General features: G+C 42.3%; 1 long non-coding RNA gene across 1 annotated transcript in view; it reads right to left on the bottom strand.

Annotated features, from left to right (window-relative positions):
• The window catches only part of LOC130543554 (uncharacterized), an 85,535-nt gene extending 72,265 nt beyond the window's left edge, over positions 1–13,270 (bottom strand). The window contains exons 1-2 of the long non-coding RNA XR_008958993.1: positions 13,095–13,270; positions 11,136–11,283 (exon numbers count right to left, since the gene is read on the bottom strand). This is a non-coding gene — a long non-coding RNA (uncharacterized LOC130543554). The remainder of the gene's footprint in view (positions 1–11,135; positions 11,284–13,094) is intronic.
• Between the last annotated feature and the right edge of the window lie 3,613 nt (positions 13,271–16,883).

Raw genomic sequence — 16,883 nt, 5'->3', positions numbered from 1 at the left:
TGGGTGTTTATAAAACAGCCACCTTGTTTTATCTACCCAGCCGTCTTCTTCCTGCTGGAAAATATAAACGCCCACCACCCAGGAGTATTCCTATATGGCTCTGGTACACGTGCCAGCCACAGTGCCCACTGCAGAGATGGACACGTGGCTCAGGTCTCGGCACTTAGAGCACTCCAGTACCCTGACCACAGCAGTGGACCCTCAATTCAACACTTAATCTTAACCCTGGCAGACACAAAAAAAAAAAAAAAAAAAAAAAAAAAAAAAAAAAATCCCTCCTTCTCAGAGATTTATTAGATGAAAAGCGAAAGAAGTATTCCTCCCCGCTCCGCCTTTTTTTTGGATTCTGGGAGTAACAGGAGAAAATGTGGCCAAGCAAGCACAAAAAGAAACAAAGACTAGTGGTCATAGAGAAAGACAGAGAAAAAGAGAGAAAAGGAAATAAAGAGCTACATCCAGCTGGTCTGAAGCTGTGAACTACCCAATGTGTCAGATTGCATAATTGGCCCTAATTTCCACCCTTCCCTCTATCCACAACTTTGAAGTTACCCCACTTCCATGGGGAGAGTATATTTCCCCACTCCCTGATTTTGAGCTTGGCCAGGGGATTTACTTTGCCTAATGGGATGTTGGCAGACATACCTTAAGCAAGGGTTTACTGTGCCTTTGCCCTCACCAGGAGAAGAACCACTTCTGCTCACCTGCTGGCCAAGCAAGCTGAGAGACGCACATGGAGCAGAGCCACAGCTCAGTATGGCAGCCTCCTTTTTTTTTTTTTTTTTAAGATTTTATTTATTTATTCGACAGAGATAGAGACAGCCAGCGAGAGAAGGAACACAAGCAGGGGGAGTGGGAGAGAAAGAAGCAGGCTCATAGCAGAAGAGCCCGACGTGGGGCTCGATCCCATATCGCTGGGATCACGCCCTGAGCCGAAGGCAGACACTCAACCACTGTGCCACCCAGGCGCCCCAGTATGGCAGCCTCCTTAACCTAAATTTGTTGACGCAGGAATAAGCTCAGCAGAGAACCACAGAGCTGGTCCAGCCACCCACAGATATGTGAGCGAAATCAGTGCTCGCTGACACGTGTCGCTGAGATTTGCATGGCTGTTTATTACACAGAAATGGCTGACCAATACACCAATTGTGTAAGCCAGTAGATCACCGCTGTCTTTCTTCACCTAATATTTGTCAGCTTGTTTGTTTTCATCACCAAAATGGAGGCTTCAAAAGGGCAAGGCTTTTTGCCTGTTTTGTTTTCTGTTATATCGCCAAGATCAACAAAATGGACTGGCACACTGTAGGGCACTCAATAAATATTTAATGAATAAAGCAAGTTTGAGCTGGATTTCTGTCACTTCAAACACAAGCCCTGACTAATGCAAGCCACAGATCAAATGGGGTTTTTTTTCCTCTGATTTTACCACATATATTTACGTCACAAAAATAACATCAATAGAATTTAGTCTAGTGGTTTTCTCCTGTACTTGGAGGATTTTTCAGTGTTAAACCATTAGTGTATCAAGGGGCCAACACAAAAGTACAGATTAGTATTTAATGAAGTCAATCCCCAGTTGTTTCTTGACAGAGAAAATGCAAGTCATAAAGCGCGAAACTCACCCAGCAAGGCCACACTATGGCACTGGATTACACGTTACTCCTTTGTTATCCGCACCTCTACTGATAATTGAGACCAGAGTGGCTGCATATCATATGACTAGCATTTGATTTTTCTTACTTTTTATTTCACACATGAAAGCTGCAAGAATATAGTACAAAGAACTGTATGCCTTTTACGCAGATTCATCAATTGTTAGCGTTTTGCTCCATTTGCTTTATCATCTGCTCGCCCTGTATTTTTTCCCCTGAAGCATTTCAGAGTGAAGTATTTCAGAGTAATTCTGCAACATAATGCCCCTTCATCAGTAAATATGTCCGTGTATTTTTCCCAAGAATGAGAGCTTTCTTTAATATAACCACAGCACATTTACCAAAATCAACAAACATAACATTTAGTACTGCTATCCAACCTACCATTCATATTCAAATTTTCCATTTGTCCCAATCATGTCATTTATAGCTTTTTTTTTCCTGTGTTCTGAGACCCAATCCAGGATCCCACAACTCCAATTAATTCTGATGTCTATTAGCCTCCTCTAATGAGAACATTTTTTCAGCCCTTCATTGTTTTCATGATTTTGACATTTTTTAAAAATTTGTAACTGAACCTAAATTTACTTAATGGGATTATTCCTTGTTGAGTATTACACTGAATTATACATTTAAGTTTTGTAGATCTCTCTCTCTCCCATTATATAAGTACATAGTAGCAAGGAATTTTATTTATCCTAAGTTTTTCTAATTGTAATAAAATATGTGCCACATAAAATACATCATCATGGGGTGCCTGGGTGGCTCAGTTGGTTAAGCCGCTGCCTTCAGCTCAGGTCATGGTCTCTGGGTCCTGGGATCAAGCCCCCTCCCCCCCCAAGGCTCCCTGCTCAGTGTGGAGTCTGTTTCTACCACTCCTTCTCCCTCTGCCTCTCCCCCTGCTCACGCTCTCTCTCAAATAAATAAATCTTTTTAAAAAATGTATCATCATCACTATTTTAAAGTGCACAGTTCAGTGTTATTAAATACCTTCACACTGTTGTTCGACCAGCATCACCATCCATCTCCAAAACTCTTTTCATCTTGTTAAACTAAATCTCTTGCACGTATTAAACAGTAACTCCCCCTCCTCCCTTGCCCCAGCCCCTGGCAACAACCATTCTATTTCTGTCTTTATGAATCTGACTACTCTAGATGCCTAGTATAAGTGGAATCATTCGGGGTTTGTCTTTTTGTGACTGGCTTATTTCACCTCACGTAATGTCTTTGAGGTTCATCGATGTCGTAGCATGTGTCAGAATTCCCTTCCTTCGTAAGGCTGAATACTAGTCTGTTGTACGTATAGACCACCTTTTCGTCATCTATTCATCCTTCCATAGACACTTGGGTTACTTCCACCTTTTGGCTATTTTGTATAATCCTCCTATAAACATGGGTGTCCAAATATCTCTTGGAGACCCTGTTTTCATTTCTTTTGAGTATACACCCACAAGTGGAATTGCTGGATCATACGGTAATTTTATTTTTAGATTTTTGAGGAAGTGCCATACTGTTTTCCATAGAGGCTGCACTATTTTATGATCCCATCAACAGTGTACAAGAGTTTCAATTTGTGTACATCCTCACCAACCCTTGTTATTTTCTGGGTTTCTTTTCTTTCTTTTTTTTTTTTTCATTTTTTAAGTAGTAGCCACCCTTATAAGTATAAAGTGGTATCTTATCATTTTGAGTTGCATTTCCCTAATGATGACTGGTGTGAAGCATCTTTTCACGTGCTTGTTGGCTGTTTGTATATCTTCTGTGGAGAAATGTTTATTCGTCTTTTGCTCATTTTTAAATTGAGTTATTTCTTTTTGTTGTTGTTGAATTACAGGAGTTCTTTATATATTCTGGATATTAACTTCTCATCAGATATTTGATTTGCAAATATTCTCTCCCATTCTGTGGATTTCCTTTTCACTCTGTTGATGGTGTCCTTTGATGCACAGATGTTTTTAATTTTGAGGTAGCCAAATTTATCTATTTTTTTCTTTTGTTGCCTATAAGTTTGGAGTCACAGTCAAGAAATCGTTGCCAAATTCAATGTCATGAAGCTTTTCTCCTATGTTTTCTCCTAAGAGTTTTGTAATTATAGCTGTTATGTTTACATCTTTAATCTACTTTGAGTTAATTTTTGTATATGATGTGAGGTAAGGACCCAACTTCATTATTTTGCATGCAGATATCCAGTTTTCCCACCATCATTTGTTGAAAACACTGTCCTTTCTCCATTGAATGGCCTTGGCACCCTTGTCAAAAACCATGTGACACGTATGTGAGGTTTTACTACTGCATTCTCTATTCTATTCTATTGGTCTATGTATCCATTTTTATGCCAGTACCATACTGTTTTGATTACTGTAGCTTTGTAATAAGTTTTAAAGTCAGTAAGTATGAACATCCAACATTCTTCTTTTTTATATTGCTTTGGTTATTCGGGCCTCTTGAGAATCCATATGAATTTTAGGATGGATTTTTTTATTAATGCAAAAATGTATTTAGGATTTTGACAGATTGCATTAAATCTATTGATCGCTTCTGGTAGTTTGGGCATTTTTGCAATATTAAGCCTTCCAATCCATAAATACAGGATGTCTTTTCATTTATTTGTGTCTTTAATTTCTTTCAGACACACTTTGTAGTTTTAAGTATACAAATCTTTCGCCTACTTGGTTATGTTTATTCCTAGGTATTTTATTCTTCTTTTATGCTATTATAAATAGGATTGCTTTCATAATTCTCTTTTCAGATTGTTCACTGTTAATGTATAGAAATACAAGTGATTTCTGTGAATTGACTTTGTATCCTGCAACTTTGCTGAATACTTTTATTAGGTCTAATTGGTTTTCTACATATGAGATTATGAAACAGAGGTAATTTTACTTCTTCCCTTCCAAATTGAATGCTTGTTCTTACTCTTTCCTAATTGTTCTGACTAGAACTTCCAGTACTATGTTGAACAGAAGTGGTGAGAGTGGGCACCCTTGTCTTGTCCCAGATCTTAGAGGAAAAGCTTTCAGTCTTTCACCACTGAGTATGACGTTAGCTGTGGGCTTTTCATATATGACCTTAATTATGTGGAGGTAGTTTCCTTTAATTTCTAGTTTGAGTGTTTTATCACGAAAGGTATTAAATTTTGTTAAATGCTTTTCCTACATCAGTTCAGATGATCATTTGCTTTTCTCCCCTCATTCTGTTAAATGACAAATAGCCTGTACTTTTGCTCTTTGATCAAGAATGTAAAACAAGCTACTATGACAGAAAAAAGTATCTACTAGCTTCAAAGAAAGTTCAAGTTCATTCATTCATTTAGTCAACAAATACTTATTGAAAAAATGTTCAGTTTGTGGCAAGTGACTTTCTTGGCACTGGAGTTTCAAAGGGGAAGAAAACATAGATCCTTCCTCCAAGAGTGTCACAATCTACTGAGAGAGACCAGCCCCTCCCCAAAAGGCCCGTGTGCTCTATGCTCTAGTCACAGCAGTTCATCAACCGCATCCTCTGGTTTGCTCATGAAATTCCCTCAGATGCTCTGACTCCCCTCCCTTCTTTGCCTGTCAAAATCATAGACATTTTTTTAGTCCTAGCTCAAATTCTCTTTCTTCTGAGAAATACTTTCTGAACACCTTGTCCAGAATTATTGACTCTACCTCTGCAATCTCTATTATACCCTATTCATTACCCTGGAAATTAAAAGGCAAAGAGAAAGCATCAAGCATTTATCCTATCTTTCCTATAATGTAGTATTTCAAGAGAGCCAAAGAACAGATGGGAGAAAGTTATTTAAGGAAGTATTCCAGAGGCATCTGGGTGGTTCAGTCGGTGAAGAGCCTGACTTCAGCTCAGGTCATGGTCTCAGGGGCATGGGATTGAGCCCTGCTGTGAGCCCCTGAAGAAGCCTGCCCTCAGTGGGGAGTCTGCTTGTCCCTCTGCTCCTCTATTTCTCTCACCGCCCCCATGCCCCTGCCTCATGTGCTCACTTGCACTCTTTCTCTCTCAAATAAATAAATAAAATCTTTTTTAAAAAAATATTCCAATTAATAAATGCACATGAATGACAGAAAGAAAAAAGTCACCACTTTTCAACCTCCAGTGAAACAACAGAACTTCTCAACAACAATCATCAGTGGATCCCAAAACCATTATGTGAAGGGCTGATGGAGAGATTAAGCTGACATCCCCTGAACCCCAATGTTAGCATGATTGAAATCAGGATAACCAGACATTTTGTGCTTCAAGAAATGACGCCACAGCAAGTATGCAATACTTTATAGAAGTATTCCTGCCTCCTAGAACTATACCTGCCTAAATAAATCAAACCTATACCTAATCAAGTCTCTGGACCTAATCACCAAGCTCCAGGAAATGCATACTCTGGAGAAACAGGGTGAACGCCACCACAAGCTAAACAATCTGCCAAATTCACACACTGTGGCACATTCTACAAGGAGAAATGGCCTGGTTTCACCAGCAAAACCATTAACAAAAAAGGATAACAGACAGTTACAGAATAAAAGAGGTTTATGAGCCGTAACAATGACACGGAATGTGTAGACCTTACTTGGATGCCAATTCAAACAAACCAACAGTAAAAAAGACATCTTTGAGACTATTTTTTTTTTTTAAAAGAGATATTGTTCTAGAGAACAGCAAGGTATCTGTAGTTTTTTTTTTTTAAGGTTTTATTTATTTATTTGACAGAGATAGAGACAGCCAGCGGGAGAGGGAACACAAGCAGGGGGAGTAGGAGAGGAAGAAGCAGGCTCATAGCGGAGGAGCCTGATGTGGGGCTCGATCCGATAACGCCGGGATCACGCCCTGAGCCGAAGGCAGACGCTTAACCACTGTGCCACCCAGGCGCCCCATCTTTGAGACTATTAAAGAAATGTGAATAAGGTGTAAGTACTAGATAATATTAAGGTTTATTGGTAATTTTGTGAGGTGTGCGAATAGCATGGTTGTTATATTTTTTAAAAGGCTTATCACTTAGAGTTACATACTGAAGTATTTACTGGTGAAACAATATGAATGCTGAGATTTGCTTTAAAATACTTCAGGAAAGAATAAAAATAGAAACAAGGGAGAGAGGAAATAAGAATGGCATAAAGCTAGGCAATATATATGGGGCATCAATACATATGGAGGTTCATTCTCCATCATATACGGAGGTGTGATACACATTCTATTTTTTGCATAACTTGAAAATTTGCATAATAAAAAGTAATATAAAACTCAACAAACAACAGCAAGAAAAACCCTCTGACATGAGCACTAGAGCATCAGAGGGTGGGCATCTGCATTAGAGTTCTAAATCTGCTAGTAACTAGCCAGTCTAAGGCTGGGCCTCTGCTTCTTTACTCATAAAGCGAACAGTTGGATTTAAACTTCTCAAGTCCCTTCCAGTTCTAACATATTATGACTCTGTTACTCTGAAATCCCCATTTCTGTTTCCTGATCAAGAATCCTTTCCCAACTAAGTAACTGTAAGCAAGACAGGAGTTTCCTCTAATTCTCCCAAGACTACTTTCTCTGAATGAATGACTTGCATGTCTCACTTTCTATTCTCTCATGCATAGAAAGCACCACAACTAATTCCTGTGTATCTAAATCATTCAACACTTGCTGCTCGCAAGATATATATATATATATCTGCTTCTGTTGTGTGTGTGTGTGTGTGTGTGTGTGTCAGTGCTGTTACGTCTGATACCATAAACTAGGACACTGTCAATCCAGCATATGTGTGTTCACTTTCATCATGCTGATGACTTAGCACGTTGTCAGTATGCAGCAAATGTATAATACCATAACACTATAGTGTAAATAGTGAACTTTCTAAGCAATCTGTTGCAGCTGGCCTAACTGTCCACAACAGAATACAAAAACCTGTCCTTTCTGGCTTAATTTGCTTCTTTTCTCCTGTCCAACTTTATGAGTGTTGGATCATATTTGGTGGATCATATTTCCAGGGATGGATAAAGGATCTTTCTTTGTGTTTCATGCAAAATAGGCCTAATCCACCAGGTTTCTCTTTTCCCTCACTAAATCAGGATACATGGCCCCCTTTCTTGTGTGCCGAATGTAAACTTCTCCAATTTTGTCTTTTAGATAACTTCTAACCACCAGGTAGTGACCGCATAAAAGCTTATGGGGGGAGTGGGTGGGGGGAGTGGGTAGAGGGATGGTGGCTGTGCTTTTGAGCATTTGGGTAATTCCAATTGAGTCATGGTATTTTGCCTATATGTAAGTTTATTTATTGTAAACTTTCTTTAATCTCAACTCTTGGACGACCTGGTCTAAGGACGTTAAACACTGTAGATAGCTAAATTTCATACCTGCTGAGGCAATGTAGGCAAAATCTTTTCTTAAAAAAAATATGACCTTAAATTTCCATCAGAAGTTTCAAAAAAGGAGCCCCTTACTGTTGCAAGTGACCTCCCAGGACTATGCTTCTCTGGCAGTACCTGGCTTCCTGAATTATGCAGAAACTCTTCAGCTTGCATTCTATACGCAGGGTGACACTAGAATCTGCATCTCAGGGGGCTGTTACCAGGATTAAATGAGATCATATGGACAAAGTGTTTAACACTGTGTCTGGGAGCAGCAGGCACACAAGGCAGTTCTTTTTAGCACTCCCTGCACCCCTTGCAGTCCCTAGAAAGAGTACATTTTCAGTAAACATTTGTTGAATAAATAAGTTGAATTGCATAAGGAGAATAAGTTATTCAATATTTCTGAACAAAGAGGTTCTCCCTTAACTTGGTAATATAACTTGTCAAGGATTTTAATACAGAGTGTGAATCTATAGAATGCCCCAACACAGAATTTTAAAATCAAATAACTCAATTTAGAAAACTTAACAGGAAGAGCTAATAAAGGAAAGGTCGATTTATTCAGATGAATCAAAGATGAATCTGAGATGTAATCATGTTTTATTTGTACAGGTCATTTACCCTAGAATCAAAGCACTCACCACATATCTCATTAACCCTTACAACACCCCCAGGAGGAAGGTAGATGTCTAAGATGCTCCCCTTGTTACTGATGGAGAGAGAGCCTGAGGCCCAGGACACTGAAGCGACTTGTCAGAGGCCACATCAAGTGGTGAGTAATGAAGCAAGAAACGGAACTAAATTCTAGCCTTTATCCTGGGGCGCATTACTATGTTTTACCATGAGGTTGCCAAACATCTCAATTACTTTTTACTCTAAATTCATTTAAAAATAAGCCCTCCCCCCTTTTTTAAATCAGCCAAGAGTACAAGATGCAATAACTAAGACAGAAAAAACACAGATCAGCTGGGGGTTTTGTTTGTTTTGCATTAATAGTTCTATGATATCAGTTAACTTCTACGGAAGAAAACTGAAGCAAATACTGGTTCAAAAACAAACGTCTGCAGAAAGCAAATCACTACATTTTAGGGCAATTAATATGATTTCTAATTTGCAACTGAAAAGCGGGTGGGGGGGCCGAGAGGGGGGGAGCGGCGAGGGTGGGAAGTCGGTTGTGAGTTTCCAAACAGAACTATAGAGGTTGAGCTTACTTCTTCATTGACTTTCCTATGATTCTACCCAGGGGTGGTGGGTAAACCAATTCTTTTTAATTGACTCACTTGGACAGGGATTACCAGAATTTTCAGGTATTTTAATCTCCAAATTTTCCCAGAAACCCTCAGGATGAATGGTTATGATTTTACTATCTCTTGACTAAAAATAACACACATAACCACAAAATGACCAAAAGCTCCAATGAATTCGGTGACATCCGCAATGAATTTGTGCTCAGTAGCCTCTTTATTTCTCCCTACATTTAAAAACTGTGGCGCAGCGAAGGCCTGGTGGGCGGACGGGTTCCCGGGAGCAACCAAGCAGCCCGGGGGCAAGAACCGAATCCGGAGGCAAGGGCAGAGGGCAGGGAGCCTGGATTCCACATCCTCTCTATCTCCGCAAGGATTGAGAAAAACGGGCTCACAGAGTGAACCTCTCCGCCTCCCAGTCGTTTCCTGGTTTTTTAAGCATAGAAACAAGGAGATCGACGAGCGAGATGCGAGAGCCCTAAACGCCGGGCACGCCACGGCCCCTGCGCCCCGCCCTCCCTGGGCCAGGAGCGCGCGTTCCCCAGGGCTCGGTGCCCAACTGCCCGGCATAGACCCGAGCGCCCGGCCGGGTACAGTCGGGTTCTCGGTTCCCAGAGTCGGAGTTCCAGTTTCTAGTTTCCTTATCGACACGATTTCTCCCTCGGGGTCTTCCAAGGGGATCAGAGGGTGGAGGAGCCCCTGGCCGGGGAAACCCGCTACCGCTCAGAGCTCGATCTGTCGGGCCTTTGGTGGCTCACCCACGTCCCACGGACCGCTGCTTATCACCACGCAGAAAATTCGAGTTATTTGAGCAGCAGCAGGAACTTTGGAGGGCGGCCATTTTTGAAGAGGCTTCTCTGCTGGGCAGAGTACAGTGATGGGCAGACTGGGCGGACTGTTGGTCACGTATCAGGCCCGCGCTGGCGCCGGGGCGGCTGGCTATAGCCAGGACCCACCTGGGGCCGTGGAAACTCTAAAGGGACATTTTGTTCGAGGCAGCCTCTGGCCACCTTTCAACCTTAACAACCTTTTGGGGTCCAGGCTTACTAAACCTGACTGATACTGCCATCAGCCCTCTTCTCCTTTATCCCAAAGATGGTTGGGCCTCAGGCCCTGGAACCAGATTGTGTGGATTCTGTCCTTAGCTCCACCATTTTTCAGCTGCTGTGTGACCCTGAGCAAGTTACTTAACCTCACTGGTCTTCACTTTCTCTATTAGTAAAAGGAAATGAGAACACCACCAACCTGAGTTCTGTTGTGAGAATAGTATGAGATATGCATTTGAACTGTTCTGGCACAAGGACCTGTTCAGTTAATGTAACAGGCAGCTTTGGCAGAATTAAATAAGTTCGGTATGAGGACTCATTCAATCAAGAAGAATTTACTGACAGCGCCTCTGTGTGCCAGCACCTGCCCTAGGAACTAGAAAGAAATCAGGGAATATAATAGATAACAATGCTGTCCCCTCGGAGCTCACATGGGTAGAGGAGGTGGGGGGAGTTACTTAGCAAACCTAGTGTGTCTCACAGTGAGAACTGGCAGTGGGGCCCAGTTGCCAATCTAAACAGAGTGGACAGCTGCTCGAGCCAGAGAAAGGAGGAGCCATGGGAGAAACTGGGCCAGCCAGAGGGAAGAGCAGGATGAACCCACTGGTCAAGTTCCCTAACTAAATACTATTATCTCACCTCCACTCCCTGACACTCCCCACCTCCCATCCAGTGAGCCCTCCGCTGGGAGACCTGCCTAAGGATAAGGCTGGGGAGCTGAAGGGAAACGACAGTTCTAACACTACTTCCAGCCCCTGAGGTTTAAGTTAAGTGCCCCTTCCTCCATTCCACCCCATACCTGGCAGCCCATCTTTTTACATCTTCAGAAGAATTTCTGTGATAGAATCATAAAAAGGGATAACTCACATTCTCTTGAGGAATCTAATTTCCCCTTCCTTCTTTCCTTGGAAGACGACCAGGACAGTATGTAATGACGCTGACACAAACCAAGCAAAAAAGTGGATTTTTCTCCCTCCGCTGTCAGCAGTAACACAGACCACACACTTCCAAGGCACTATACAAAGAAATATCAACAACAAAGAAAAGATTTCAGAATGCTACATTCTTATTTACATTGTACCACTACATATAAAGAAATGACTTCTAAAAAGTAAAGTATAAGACATATGTATATGCACGATTCAAAGTCTGACTCGCATATCCATTATCAATACGACATATCCGTAAAAATCACTACCACTTATTGTGTTTTTCTTATGCATTTAGTGTTTTATATGTATCTACTTATGTAATAACATTGATAACCCTGTAAGGCAGTATCTACCATCATTTTACAGATGAGAAAACGGAGTTTTAGAGCAGTTAAATAACTTAGCCAAGATCATAGAGCTAGTATACAGTGGAGCTACTCCCTTGCTCCCATATTATTGTGAGTTCATTCATAATAAAACAAATATTTGCTGAGTGCCTTCCATGGGCCAGGCACTGTTCTATGCACTGCAGATACAGCAATTTTAAACAATCCTTACCCTCATATATATTATTTACATTCTTGTGGAAGGACAGAAGCAATAAGTGGGCAAAAGTAAATTGAGTATATAAGTTAAGTACCATGGAAATAATTAAGCAGGGAAAAAGGAAAAGGCAGGGATGGGGTTACAATGTTAAACAGGTGGTGGGGGAGGGAGAACTTTACACAAAAGAGGGTATACCAGGAAAAAGCAGAGGAAAACTAAGCCAGGGGGAGTGGGGAGTGGAGTGCTCCAGTCAGAGGGACTGGCAAGTGCAAAGACCATAAGGCAGGACTAATAACCCTGGCTGGAGGGGAGGGGACTTGGGCGAGTAGAAGGGTCAGAGGTGGAGTGGTCACTCGGGAATGTAGGCTGAAGGATTTAGACTATGATCCTCAGTGAGGTGGAGAGTCACTGGGGGTTCTAAGCTCCTTTATAGAACAGGATTACTCTGGCTAGACCGAGATCACAGAGTACACTCTCAGGGAGCAACGTAGAAACATGGAGACTACTTAAGAGGGCATCATAATAACCTAAGGGAGAAATGATGGTGTAGGCCCAAGTAGTAGTGGCAGATGTCATAAGGAACAGTCAGATTCTGGATATACACAGAAGCATTTTCCAGTAGGCACCATTTGGAATGTGAAAGTTAGAGGAGTCAAGAGTGGCCTCAAAGTTATTGGCCTGAGCACCTCCTGAAAAAAAAGGTGGTTTGCTCTTAATGTAAAGGGGAACACTGTGGATAGAGTGGGTTTGGAGGCAAAGCTAAACAAGTTAAATTTGAGCATCTTTTAGACATTTGAGGGGACAGATATCCAGCAGGCAGCTGAATAAACAAAACTGGAGGTTGGGGTTTAGAGAAGTTCAGGCTGGAAACATATATATATATATTTTTTTTTTTTTTTTTTTTTTTAATTGGGGGTGGGGGAAGGCCTGCCAGGCTCTAGGTGCTGGTGACTGCAAGACGTCACTAAGGGGTGAAGGTAGGTGAGAAGACGTTGAGAACCGGCCCGCTGTGCTCCCACGTTTCTCACTTCATCGGGACTGAAGAAGGAGAGCACAGCCTTGGCACTTGCGTTAACTGTTCCTTCCACGGTAATCCTTTTCACCGGAGGCCGCTGGGATAAAGCAAAAGCCTGGTGTGCCACGTTTAGCAGGACAGGGCTGCCGCAAGTTCCAGTGCCACGGCCCCAGGGAAGCCATTTAATGTCTCTGGCTGTCTTTCCGTAAAATGGGGATACTAGCACCCCCAGTAAGGGTACTGAGTAGTTATCTGGGTTCGGTGAGAGAAAAGAGCCCATCAAACTGACTCTGGCTCCTCAGAGCTTCCCCCAGCGCTTTACGTCCCGTTTACCTCCATACGTTGTGCTATGTTCGCATATCTTCACATAGGCTCCCCAGAGCCACGCGGGCGCAAGCTAGGTGTTCAGGGACGGCACGAAGGAAGCCAAGGATCGGCAGTGGGCTCCCCGGACAGGAGCGAGCCCTGTCAGGCGTCCCGCCTGGGGGGAGGGCTGGGGCGCCCAGACAGCCCCGCGCCCCGTAGCGCAACCCCTCCCCCCCTCCCCGCCACAAGCCAGCGCGCCGGCTCCTTCCCGCGGACCGGGCGGGGAGGGGCCTCGCCGGCGCCTCGAAGAGGCGAGCCGAGGGGAGCGGGCCGCGGGGCTGCAGCGCGAGAGCTCCGGGACGCTGGAAGGCGCGGCGCTGCGCCCGTGCGGCGGGGACGCGGGTCTCGGCGCTGGGGGCGAGCAAGGGGCCGCCCGCCCTCCTGGGAAGCGGCGGGACCGCTGCACCGCCGCCGCGCCTGCCCCGTCCTCGGAAACGCACCGGTTCGCGGCTCCCTGCGTTCTAATTTTTTTTTTTTTTTTAAGAGGTATTCCTTTTCCCCTCTACTGCCGTCCCTCACATGTCTGAAGGAAAGGGGAACCCCAGTAGCCCGTGGACGGGTCATCCAAGGAAGACCGTTGTAAGGCCCTCTCGGATCTGGAGAGGGTTGATTGTTCTGTGAGAAACAGCCCAGACGCCCAGAACCTGGCGGCGCCGGTCTCCCCGGGACGACGACGCCCCGGGGAGAACCCAAAGCCCTGGGACCAACTTTCCCCTGTCCGCGGGTGAAATCCTGAGGGCTCTTGCTGAAGATTTCACAGGTTATTGTAGAAATTCATTCACTCGAATTTGCAAGGCATCTTTTCAGTACTCCGGCAAACAGGGCCTAGCAAGATCCCAGTCCGGCAACAATGGAGGAATTAATCTGGATGTTATGTTTCCTAACCTTTGGGAGGTCATCGATCTCTTCAAAATTGAACGCAAGCTATGGACACTGGCCCCCAAACACAGGACACTTTGGGATGCCTGTTTGACGTTTTGGGAACACACCCCCACTCACCGCCACACATGCACACACACCTTCTCTGTTTCACCTGGAGCCCCGAATAAGAACCGATGCCTGACAGAAAGTACGCACCAGCTCTGTGATCTCTACAGGGGAAAAACAAAAACAAAACGTCCAGTTGATTTCACAGGGCTTGTTTGGGTGCTTTTTTGTTTTTGTTTTTGTTTTTTGTTTTTTTGTTTTTTGTTTTCTCTCAGTAACAAGTGGACAACGGTTAATCAAGTGATCAAATGAGTTTGGTGGATATGAAAGGACGCAGGCCTCCTGGGAAAGGAAAGATGCAATTAGAATGGAATCATTCCCTTGGGTTGTCCTGGCCTCTCTAAACCACCAACAAAAATGTAATTAGGGCAAAAATGTTTGGGAAGGAAGTTAGCAAACAGGGAAGGTTTCCTTAGACATAATGATGACAGTTCTGTAATTTTGTTATTCTATTAACCAAAAAATTCCTATGTTATCAGCCAAAAACTTTTGATGGCCTCAGAGAAACAGTACATGCGCTGGCGGTTTTTTTTTGGGGGGGGGGGGGCGACAATGCCATACATACTGTTCCAAGGACAGCAGCTCTCCACCATTTAACTAGCCTGTTGGTGGTGTTTTTGTGTAATAGTGGAGGATAACATATCTGTCTTATTTTATTTCACCAGATGGAGTAAATGCAACAATATTTGAAAAAAAAAAACATTTCCTGTCTTTTTGTTCTTAACATAAAAAAATATTTTATTGCTATTTTTTTTTTCAGCATATTTTCTCCTCCTCTGGGGCACTTTTTAAAGCCTCAAAGCACATATTTGCCAGGACTCTTTGGATTCTCACAATATTCCTAACTCTTTCTATAACCAAGACTTGCTGGACCTGGTCCATTAGGGAAACTTGCGTTTTACAAGCTGTAGATGATAACTGCAATAGCGAAGCTTTTTTTTCTTTTTCTTTTTTTCCCCTTTTTTTAAGGGAAAATTTCAAACTTAAAACACTTAGTATTTATGGGCAATTGCTTTTTCTTTTATTACCCATTTAACCATGTCTTTTCTTTGACGCTCATCCAGAGGGACTCTCATCATCCATGGCTAGATCAGAGAAGCCAAAAGGAAAGGTCTTCATCATCTCTAATCTCCATCTCTCACCTCCCTCCAAAGCAGTTTGCAATAAAGAGAACTCACTCCCACATCCTGATCCCTGCTCTTCTTTGATCTTCCCCATCATTTTCTTATTAAAAACAACTGCTTGCTTGCCACCACCACCAGTTTCAAGTTGTCTGAATAACTATTTTCATGCTTAATTTTTAATTTTAAAAATTGAGTCATATATTAGAGTTATTATGCAGAATTTATCCCCACATGAAAAATAGGGGAAATCTATAGAGAACAACCTATTAATTTTCCAACAGTTTGAAAGCACTAAAATGCTACTTTCTGAATATGGGTCTCTGGTTTTCCAGCCTGGCTTCTTCCTGTCTCAGTCACACCACCTGTCATGGTTTCCTGGATTATTTCACCCATTGAACAGTAACTGAAAGTGAGTAAATATTAAATTTCATTTCTACCAACATAATATAAAAATTTGCATTCGGTAACAAGTTACCAAACTCCAGCCAATGATGCAATATACCACCAAATTCCAGTGGAACAAAATAATTTGAATAAGCCCTCAGATTCCATAGTTTGGGAATTTATTAACTACTGAAACACATTGCATGACTTCTCCACAAATGAATGAGTCAAATAACTTATCAAATAAAAAAATTTAAACGAAGGTTAAAAAGTTTATGCTTTAGGTTTTATGCACAAAGACTGTAATCCAGTTTGGGAAAGGGGCATTAACATTAGCCAAAGTTGAAAAAAAAGATGAATACAGCAAGATTCTTTGGATTTTTGTATAATACCTAACACCTTATACAAGTCCATAAGGGATTCTGTTATTCACAGCTAAACATATCTCCCCTTTCTGAATTTCAGTGTCCCTAAGGCTAATGGTACATTCCACTTGGAATTATCTTCTTCCAGGAAATTTGCTTTCATTCTACAGCTTTCTCTGATCGGACGGCTGGGTCAGAAGCCGCGGCTACACTTGCCTTAGTGACACTTTGCCCTTTCCTCCATCAGATCACTGGCTACACATTACTGTCCTTGCTTATACAATTATGAGTCTTCTCTGCTATAGTGTAAGCTGCACAAGGGAAGGGACTACATGTCTGTTCAGTATTGTATTCTAAGTACCTGGCACACAGTGGATACTTATTAAATATTTAATGAATTAATAAACAGTAGAACTGATCATTTGTTTAAGCTCAGGAAAACCAAGTGCAAGAAACAAAACCAGAAATAAATTCATTCCATCCCATCTTTCATTCAGTCTAGTGAGGAAGCCTCATGAATGAAAAGAATGCAGCGCAGCAATTGGCCAGACACCTGAGTTTGAAACCCAGCTCAGATACTTATGGTCGTGTGACGTGATAAATTACTTAACCTCTCTGAATCTCATTTCCTCTTCTGTAAAATAGGTATAATAAAGCCCACTTTGTAGGGTGTTTCAAGAATTTATAAACATATATAAAAAACATATGTAGCAAACTATAAACAATTATCGTTATGTATTCCTTAAGTGTTTACATGCCTGCTAATGAGCACTGAAGATACAAAGATGAATAAACCAAAATCCTTCCTCAAGACCCAAGTCTTGTAAGTAATATGGCAAATGCAGTAACAGAGACAATCAAAAAGAATTACAGGAGCAATTCGGCTAGAGAGAGGT

The sequence above is a fragment of the Ursus arctos genome, unplaced genomic scaffold, assembly GCF_023065955.2.
Source record: "Ursus arctos isolate Adak ecotype North America unplaced genomic scaffold, UrsArc2.0 scaffold_13, whole genome shotgun sequence".
NCBI lineage: Eukaryota > Metazoa > Chordata > Mammalia > Carnivora > Ursidae > Ursus > Ursus arctos.
This window is presented reverse-complemented; position numbering and strand designations above follow the sequence as displayed.